Source organism: Mytilus edulis, unplaced genomic scaffold (genome assembly GCF_963676685.1).
Source record: "Mytilus edulis unplaced genomic scaffold, xbMytEdul2.2 SCAFFOLD_535, whole genome shotgun sequence".
Taxonomy (NCBI): Eukaryota; Metazoa; Mollusca; class Bivalvia; order Mytilida; family Mytilidae; genus Mytilus; species Mytilus edulis.
In genome coordinates, this window is record NW_027268430.1 from 8,970 (window position 1) to 19,029 (window position 10,060).

At 32.8% G+C, this 10,060-nt stretch overlaps 1 long non-coding RNA gene across 1 annotated transcript; it reads left to right on the forward strand.

Annotated features, from left to right (window-relative positions):
• The first annotated feature begins 3,227 nt into the window (after positions 1-3,227).
• Positions 3,228-6,540, forward strand: LOC139507475 (uncharacterized). Its single transcript, XR_011660726.1, has 2 exons — positions 3,228-3,280; positions 5,005-6,540. It is a non-coding gene; the product is annotated as an uncharacterized lncRNA (long non-coding RNA).
• The last annotated feature ends 3,520 nt before the right edge of the window (positions 6,541-10,060 follow it).

The window sequence follows — 10,060 nt, forward strand, 5'->3', positions numbered from 1 at the left end:
ATTTCCATTAAATTGTTATTTCTCGTGATAATATTTATTTTTCCTTTTTGATTTTTTTTTTTTGGTTAGTATATATTTAATTTTCCTTTTTGATTTTTTTTTCGGAAAGAATAAAGTAAATATCTAGCTATGAAATAACTTACCGAACTTACTAAATATGCACTGTATTTCTATAACACTTTTACATTCGGAAGTCTTTTCCTGTACGTGAATGATTGATAAAATACATTGATTGTGTCGTCGAAGATTGTCTAGTTAAAACATTTATTGTCCAGCGACAAGTACTACTAATCGATGATCGCTAAGATGTTCAACTGATTCAACAGAAAAAAATAAAGTGAAACTGCAGTGCACAATGCAACGGAAGCCGTAAGGTACGCCGTAAGTGAAATATCACAGCTAATGACAAGAAAAAATAGTCTGACTATATGATGTCGTTGGAACAGAGGGTGGACATCTTCTATGTTTTATGTGATAAAAATACAATGAAATTGCGTTAAATATCTACGTCGTTTTCTTAAGTCCAGTAGTACGCGTCTTTTTGACAGTGTTATATGTCAGAAAGCTGAAATATGGCCATAAATTGATATCGTTATACATGTACACGAGTTATACTGTTTTTCTCCATACTGACATACCAAGGACAGGTACGTCGCCACATGCTGAGCAGAATTTACTTACCTTTGCAAAGGACATGATATCACCTGAAGTTGTAGTCACTATTTATGTTTTGAACTGTTGTCACGTTATAAAAAAAGCAGATGTGGTATGATTGCCAATGAGACAACTTTCCACAAGAGAAACATCTTTCTAAACTATTAACATCTTTTTCATAAGCAATCAAAGCCGGGATTCAAAAATATTGTGAAACTGCCTAGTCTAGGTGGCATGAATCAGATGTAGACACTAAAAATTACAAAGATCTTTTAGAGTTCATACAATCACAGACTCTATTATCTTACAATAGTATTAAAGCATTTGACTGTTCTACACTTTAAACAAGTATTCCCCATTCCAAACTAAAAGACAAATTGAAGTATTGCTTTGTTTTATAAAAAAAGAAGAGCCAACGTAGATATACAAGAATTTTGTCTTAGGGAGGGATAAATCTTACTTTGTAAAGGATCACACTGATTCAAACAAAAAAGTTCTCTGAAACTGATATTATCAAGATGCTTTATTTCTTGGTAGACAACATATTTGTTACGTTTGAAGGACGTGTTTTTCAACAGACTGTGGGCATTCCAGCATGATGATTTCAGCTTCCCAATTGTGAACTTTCAATTTCTATGTAGCAACATTTCAGCAGCGCTTGCGTACGGATTACATATCTCCCAATTGATACGATATTCCCGCGCTTGTATTTCCTATCCTGATTTCCTTGATAGAGGATTGCTGCGCACAATGAAGCTATCAAACCAAGAGTTCAACATTGTAAAGTTGAAATCATCCGGCCCTTCGTAAATTTTACGGACGCCATCATGAGTTGGTTGACCGTTATGGAATAACCTTTTCACAGATGATATCCCCTTCCCTTTTCATGAAGGTGACCTACCGAATAAGACTATTTACCGGGTATGTGATAAAATGAGCAACACGTCGGGTGCCACATTCCGGATCCGGAGCACCTGAGCTCATTCCCAGTTTTAAGTGGGTTCGTGTTGCTCAGTCTTTAATTTTCTATGTTGTTTCTAGTGTACTATTATTGGTCTGTCTTTTTCATTTTTAGCCATGGCGTTGTCAGTTTATTTTCGATGTAAAGTCGTGTTTTCTGGTAGGGTAACCGAAACTTGCTCATGCACATGTGGCTTCATTTGTGTTACTCATTGCAAGTTAAAGTGTTGGATTATATTAGTAAATGATATGTGTGTGCCAATCAAAGGACAGATCAATGGATATAGTTTTTGAAAGAATAATTAATATCTCAAGTGGCCAAATGGCACTGTGTCACAGGTACTTTTTACAAGTCACTGTGTGCTGTCCTTCAGTAGGAGATAAGGATACATTTGTATATCAAATTAATTTCTATGATGCATGTGAAAAATGTTTGTTTTGTGCGTTTAAAACAACGTTAACGTCAATGAAGTATACTCATTTTTCAAATTACATTTAACCATATTCTGTTAAAGATGAAATCCATTTTTTAATTCAATGCCCATGCTTAACAACAGTACGCAAATCATATTTTGATTAATTAAAATGTTGATAAGAATTTTAGTAAACATTCAGGCTCTTAAAAATTAAGCATCGAAGATATATGCATCCTTCTTATAATTAATTAATTTTAAAACAACTGTCCATCATTGTGTGCAATTTTTATTTTCCAGGTGGAATCCATATTGCCGTTTTTTTATACTATAGAGTGCATTTCTTTCTAACACAAACGATGCAAACGACTAAGCGCGCACATTTTTCATCATTTCTTTCAAACATACGTTTGCAGAGTTTGCAAAAACTTTGACAAACTATGCAAACGCTAAAAATTATGCGTCTGCAGTTTGTCGTTTGTTAGTATAAACGCTAACGTTACATTTGTTTCTAACTTCAACCTGATTATAAACGATGTATTTGTTTCTACGTTTGTAAGACTTCTGTTTACCAACAACATGTGCATGCATTATTATATATTGAAAGTTCAAACAGGGTCAGTAAAGACTTGTTAAACGATGTATGTGTTTCTACTTTTTTAGCGTTTAGAAAAACAACAACAAATGTGACACAACGTTACAAAATTTTGGTTCGAAAGAAATGCACTCTTATTCAGTACTTAAATTTGCCTTAATAAATGTATATACATGTTATATATGTTTAATGTTTTAATCAACGCAATCATTAAAATCATGTTAGATATTTAAGATGATTAAAAACTAATTATTCTGCCCAAGAACGGGGACTGTGCTTAGTAAATTAAATTATTTTGTCGTTTTTAACAAAAAAATAAATAATAATAAAAATAACGTATATAAAAGACAATTACAATCAAAATTGTGTATGATTTAATTGACAGTAAAGTAACAAAAAGGTAATAGTTTGTGAATTCACAAGACTTCACAATTGAACAAATGATTAAAGGGTAGTCAAGCAAATAATTTTAAATCTCCACATAATTTAAGTAGAAATATTTATCTTTCTCGCGAGATACACACTATGTACACACATGGTACAGGTACACACACTTTATGCTTATCGAGAGTACGTACAGTACATGTACTACTTCCTGGTACAATCTTTCAGCGAATTATTACTTCAGTTGTCTCAACTAATATTAGTTATGATTTAGGTATGTATTTATAGTAGTATTGATTCATTATACTATATCGATTTGTCAATATATGTGTGATTTGAAGAAGTATACTTGATGTTAGCTATAAGGTATGTGTTTACAAATATACCGGTCGTGTTTATTTTTAAGTACTGACAAATCAACTTTCGGAAGAGTAGTGATACCGAATAATCGTGTTATCTAAGACAAACCAGGATTTAAGACTGTATGTTACCCTTCATACGGGTCTTTTAGTTAATATGTTGCTGTCGCATTGACGTTCAAAATCATGTCTTCTTTTATTTTATTCATATCTACAGGTCAATATATCGGAAACTTACAAAGGGAGAAGGTTTGGTACCATTAAAACGTTTAATCCCGCTGCAAATGTTTGCACCTGTCCTAACTCAGAAATCTGATGTACAGTAGTTGTCGTAATTTATACGTGTTTCTCGTTTTCTTATATAGATTAAACCGTTGGTTTTCCCGTTTGAATGGTTTTACACTAGTAATTTTGGGGCCCTTTATAGTTTTTTGTTCGGTGTGAGCCAAGGCTCCGTGTTGAAGGCCGTACATTGACCTATAATGGTTTACTTTTATAAATTGTTATTTGGATGGAGAGTTGTCTCATTGGCACTCACACCACATCTTCCTATATCTAATTATTGTCTTTAGATTTTAACGTGTGATTACAAAATTGTGTAACATATGAGACTTATTTATGTAATATTAAGTACTATGACCTAGGCGAAATGTTGCTTTGTAGCCACTCGTCAGCAAAGAGAGAATTTAATTTTAAAGGGCCTAAGAACAAAAATGTCCTTAATTACAATCGTCTTATTAAATGTTTTTATATATAAGACATCTTTTAAAAAAATTTCATACAGCATTTCAAATAGTCAAAAAAAGATATATGTTGAACTTTAAAACGGATTTTGAAATGAAATAAATATAATTCGTTGGATGTCGGATATGAACTGATTGATAATTTAGTCTTAGATGAATGTTTTTTTTGTATTGGTTGTTATTGGCTTGAACTATCTATCAGTAACTGCGAGTACTCTTAAGATCTATATTAAGTGTCTTTTTGTTGTAGGGATGAATTATTACCCGGCCACGTCCACTCTATGTTTTTGTTTTATGTATTTATATTTGTATCCATCTGATGAGTTAAGCCTCTTCAACTTATTTTTACAGTTTGTTCTTATGTTGTACTGTTACACCACTGTCTTAAGTTAGGGGAGGCTTGGGACCTTCGTTAACATGTTTAGCCCCGCCACATTCTGTATGTATGTGCTTGTCCCAAGTCAGAAGCCTTTAATTCGGTGGTTCAGTGTCGTTTGTTGCTGTGTTACATATTTGTTTTTCGTAACTTTTTGGTACATTAATTAGGCCGTTTGTTAACTCGTTTCAATCGTTTTACATTTGTGATATTGGGGATTTGTAAAGCTGACTGCGGTATGGGCTTTGCTCATTGCTGAAGGCCTTACGATGACCTATAGATGGTAATTAATGTCTCATTTGGTCTCTTGTGGAGAGTCGTATTATTGGCAATCATACCACATCTTCTCTTTTTTTAATACTCTAGTAAACGAGCGATCATTATATGTATAAGAATAAGGATACGAAAATTTTATTTTCAATTAAATGGCCCTATAAAGAGCTTTCATGACACTACATACAAGTACATAAGATAAGACATTAAATACTTAATAATAATTATACATGTTTTTTATTGATAGCAATGGATAGAACCAAACCTTTAAAGTTTCGTCTCAAACACAGGAAATCAATTGATCAAACCCAAACGAATATTTCATACAAATGTGGGGAGTGCGGATTTAACTTCGGTGCAAAAAAAGATTTGCAAAAACATTTATCTAAACATAGGGAGGAAAATTCATTAATTCTAGAAAGTTCCTTACCAAAACTAAGTAATTGTGAAGCAAAAGTGTACGAATGTGATATATGCGACAGGATATTCAGCGAAAAAGTTTACCTTAAATTACACACCAGAATACATAAAGGATTCAAGCCATACAAATGTCCAGATTGTGATGGGAGATATAACGATTGCATCGAATTAAAAAATCATCGTAAGTTGCATACTTATGTTGAAAAAACTAAGACATCAACCAAACCTGTAAAAGAAAAGAAAACATCAACTTCGGAAGTAGTTAAAATAAAATCAACTAATGACAATGAGATGAAGTACAAATGTAAATGTGGAAGACGATATTCAAACTTAGTAAAATATAAGTCCCCATGTACTAGCACATAAGGATAATCCCACAGACTTAAAGTGCTATCTTTGTGAAGCTACTTTCAGCAGAAGACGAGCTTTACAACTGCATTTGAACGAACATGCTAAAGAAGACCACACAGAGGTGTACAAATGTGATAAATGTGACCAGAGATACTTTTCTAAATGGTGGTTTGATAAGCATAATTGTACAAATGTAGAAAGTAAATGCCAGAATGCGGAAAAACGTTTAAAGATAAGTTTCGTTTGAGAAATCATATGATTTTTCATTCAAACAAGAAGCCGTTTCTTTGTCAAGTTTTGTAAGAAGGAGTTTCCACTTGAAGCATCAATTAATAGTGCACGAACGAATACATACTGGAGAACGTCCATTGTCATGTAACTTGTGTGGTAAAAGTTTTAACCAGCTAAACGTGTTAAAACGACATGTCCTTAACATACATACAAATCATAGAGCTAAGAAATGCCCCTGTGCGACAAAGGGTTTAATAGTACTGATCAGTTAAAGAGTCATATGATAGTCCACAATCCTGAACCAGTATTATGTGCCTTTTGTGGAAAATGCTTTAAAGCTGTAGTACATTTGAAAAATCATGTAAAAAGATGTAGACTTAATCCAAACCAAAACACAAAGAGTCTGATTACTTCATAGAATAGAATGCCAAGGACATATATTCAGAGATTTTTATAGCTGACAATGCTGTATATATTTTCCTCATTGTTGAGTACCTTATGGTGACATATACTTGTAAACGTTTATGTTATTTATCTTATTAGAAATGATACCAAATATTATTGTTTTATAAATCGTTAACCTAAGATCTTGAAAGGCAAATTCACCATGGTTGTTGTTATATTTTATAGTCCTTCTTTGTTTCTATACTACTCTTCTAAGCTCTTCATAAAATTACACATCACGACTGTGTGATATACACTTGTCTCAATTTTGTGGAATGGAATACTCAAATTATTTGTGTAGAATGTATGTAAATATACCAATAAACTGTTGACATAAGTCTGCATTTAATTTTGATATAGTTAAGAAGGGATATAGTTACGATACTGTTGTCAGGTCATTAAAGATTGCATATTTTGGCTTTAATATTGATTCACTTATAGGGTCTTTGAATCGGAACTAAACACATTTAGTTGTTATTTATGATTATTGTCATTTTGTTTGGTTTCTTTTGTTACATCTTCGGAGGATGTGTTTTCAACAGACTGTCGCATTCCAACGGGAACAAATTGTGCCCCTCTTCTTGTCGACTTGTTTCTTTATTACTATAAGGCTGATTTCTTACAGGAACTTCTTACTAAGACTTTTGTAAAACGTCATCAGTGTCTGAGTAGAAAGTTGATGAACCAGGGGTATGTCAAAGAACGTCTCGTCCTTTTTCTAAAAAAGTTCATCGGAAGATACCAAGACCTTGTTGATAAATATTCCGTATCAACTTCACAAATAATACACGATGGTCTTCATGTATAGATTCTGCGTACTGATGTTATTTATCATCTTAACAACGTGTTTTATAGTTCTTTCATTTGTCTTTGTTCTTTGATTAATATTACTTTTACTGTTGAATGGTTTTATGTGATATTCGTTTGACGTGGCTCGGTACTTATCCATCTCGTCAATGTGTTTGTATTGTCTTGAATTTTTTGGTGGTGTGTTTTGTATAAGCGACTTTTTGTATTTCTTTGGTTCTAATAACGTGACTCTGTACTTTAAAAGATCCCGTCAGTATGATATTGTTCTATTTTATGTCATTATGATATATTTATATTGTGAATTACAATGTTACGTTGAACCACAAACGTCAAAATCATTCAATCGCGTAGTGGAATTAACTATTTGTGGATTCTTATAAATTCTATAATAAAACTTTTGGACTAGTTTAAATCTCGGTCTATTTCTGAAATTTATTCTTACATACTTTTGATTTTTTAAAACCTGTATGCTAACATTGCCTAGGTAAATTTTAAAATTGTGTTTATGCACATTGGAACGACAAAATAATCTATGTGACGTATAAAATTTTCTGACGTCAGACACACAAATCAATGAATGTGTTTGTAGATAGATGTTTTTGTGTTCTGTTAAAATGTTCCTTTTAAAATTGTTATACGATGATGACTGATGTACCCATATTCTGACTATTTTATTTATTGTGTCTGTTTAGTTAACGCATCAATGTAAATATAACGGAAATTGATGAGACTGTCATCAAAGTGAGAGGGTTAGCGCTATAAAACCAGGTTTAATCACCATTTTCTACATTTGAAAATGCATGTACTAAGTCAGGAATATGACAGTTCTTGTCCATTCGTTTTTGATGCGTTTTGTTATTTGATTTGCCATGTGATTATGGACTTTCCGAATTGATTTTCCTCAAAGTTCAGTATTTTTGTGATTTTACTTTTTAGGAAGAAAGATAAGAAGTAAGCAATATCCTTTAACTATAGATGATGTTCTTTCACTAAATAATTCAAAATTTGGTGACTATGTTGAACGCATCTATCCCATCGAACTAGAGATAAAGGATAGCACAGATACAGTTAAGTCTGCCTCATATCTTGACTTACATCTAGAAATTGACAATGAGGGTCGGTTGAAGACAAAACTTTACGACAAAAGAGATGATTTCAGCTTTCCAATTGTGAACTTTTTATTTCTAAGTAGCAACATTCCAGCATCACCTGCTTACGGGGTATATATCTCCCAATTGATACGATATTCTCGTGCTTGCATTTCCTATCATGATTTTCTTGACAGAGGGTTGCTGCTCACAAGGAAGCTATTAAACCAAGAGTTCCAAATGATGAGGTTGAGATCATCCCTTCGTAAATTTTACGGACGCCATCGCGAGTTGGTTGACCGTTATGGAATAACCATTTCACAAATGATATCGGATATGTTCCTTACGTCGTAACTACAATCCCCTTCCTTTTCATGAATGTGACCTACCGAATTATACTATTTAAAGTAATATGAAACTAGTTTTGGGTAAAAAAAATGTCTTCAAAAATATGCTTGTTATGTTTACATTCCCTAAAAACTAAACCATTCGTGGCTGTTTCAGTACGAAAATCGCGATCATATGGCATGCAAACCAGAAAACAATTCCATCTGCTACGAGTTTTTTCATAACAATGGAGGTTAATTAACTTTCGGAAGCACCGTTCCGATGATTGCCGATCTTCACCAGCGTAAACAATGATGACGTCAACGATGGATGCTGAGGTAAGTCCACGTTATACTGGTTCAGAAAGAAGTTAAATTTCAAGCGTTAAAGTGCCTTGCAAAGAAATTCTTTCAACTGTTTATCTAAAAAAATATCAGTTGTAATAAATTTCATCCTTACTTCCTCGATATATATTCAAAAATTGGACTGAAAACGTTAAAATCGTGAAGAATCATTGCTAGGGGCCCCAATTGGGGAAAACAAAATAGAACAAAGAATCTATAAATTTATCTAAACTCCTCGTCAGATCTACTGTGTCACATGTAAAAACTATCTATAATTTATCATATTCGAATGAATAGTTAAAGGAGTTGCCAAAAAGTGTCAGATAAACAAAATTTCAACATGAACGCAAACAAACAGATTTCAAATTGCCGTTTTGCAAAAAACGCAAGTTGTGTACCTCGGAGCAAGAAGGCACGGGTCCCTCTTATGTTGAGACACTTAAAATGATGGAATAGGTCTCCTTGTAGTATTAGTCACTGCCGGGATCGAGAAGCAACAGGAATGCATTGTATTTTCCAACTAATCAGGGCCACTGAACCCTCCTAAGTCGACACTCGATCAAGTTTGACACAAGCCATGATAAATGTTTCATGGGCTGTATTATATCCACCTCCAGGTTTAATAGAAGGGAAAATCAATTCAATTTCGGGAAGGGTGTCGAAGTTTTCGTGTGGTAGATATTCTGGATAAAAAGTCCTGCGTGTTTTTAGCTGTCTGTCCTGCTTTTCTTTTTTTTTTTTTTTTTAAATTTTCACTATATTTAGTCCTGCCTTTTTTATAAGTTTATCCTGTTTTTGGGGGCCCAGCTGCTCATCCTGCATTTTTTTTAATCAAAACTAAAATCAAATGGTAGCTCTCTTATATCGAAAAAAGTCACAATGTCTTTGTTTTAAAAAGAAAATATTCAGATGATCAAATATATAATTATAGATAAAAGTCCAAATATATTTAGTATGAGAATGGTCATAATATAGTCACAAATATAAAGGGAAAATAAAAACATGTATGCAATGCATTATTGCAATTCTAGTTGTAAATAGTTTTATTTCATATCTTTTTCTGAAGATGTAAGTTTTGCTAGACATCTCAGCATATTTTTCTACAAGTTTTGTGCTCTTTAGCTTCTTGAGAAATGATTTAGAAAAAGTCACAAAGCAATAGAAACTTTTTCTGTAACATGATTTAATTTTTTGTTGTTGTTTTTTTTTTTACTTTCCTTACCGGTATACATATATTTCAGGTAAGACAGCTCAGAATATCTTTTTAAGTTTTATGCTCTTGAGGGAC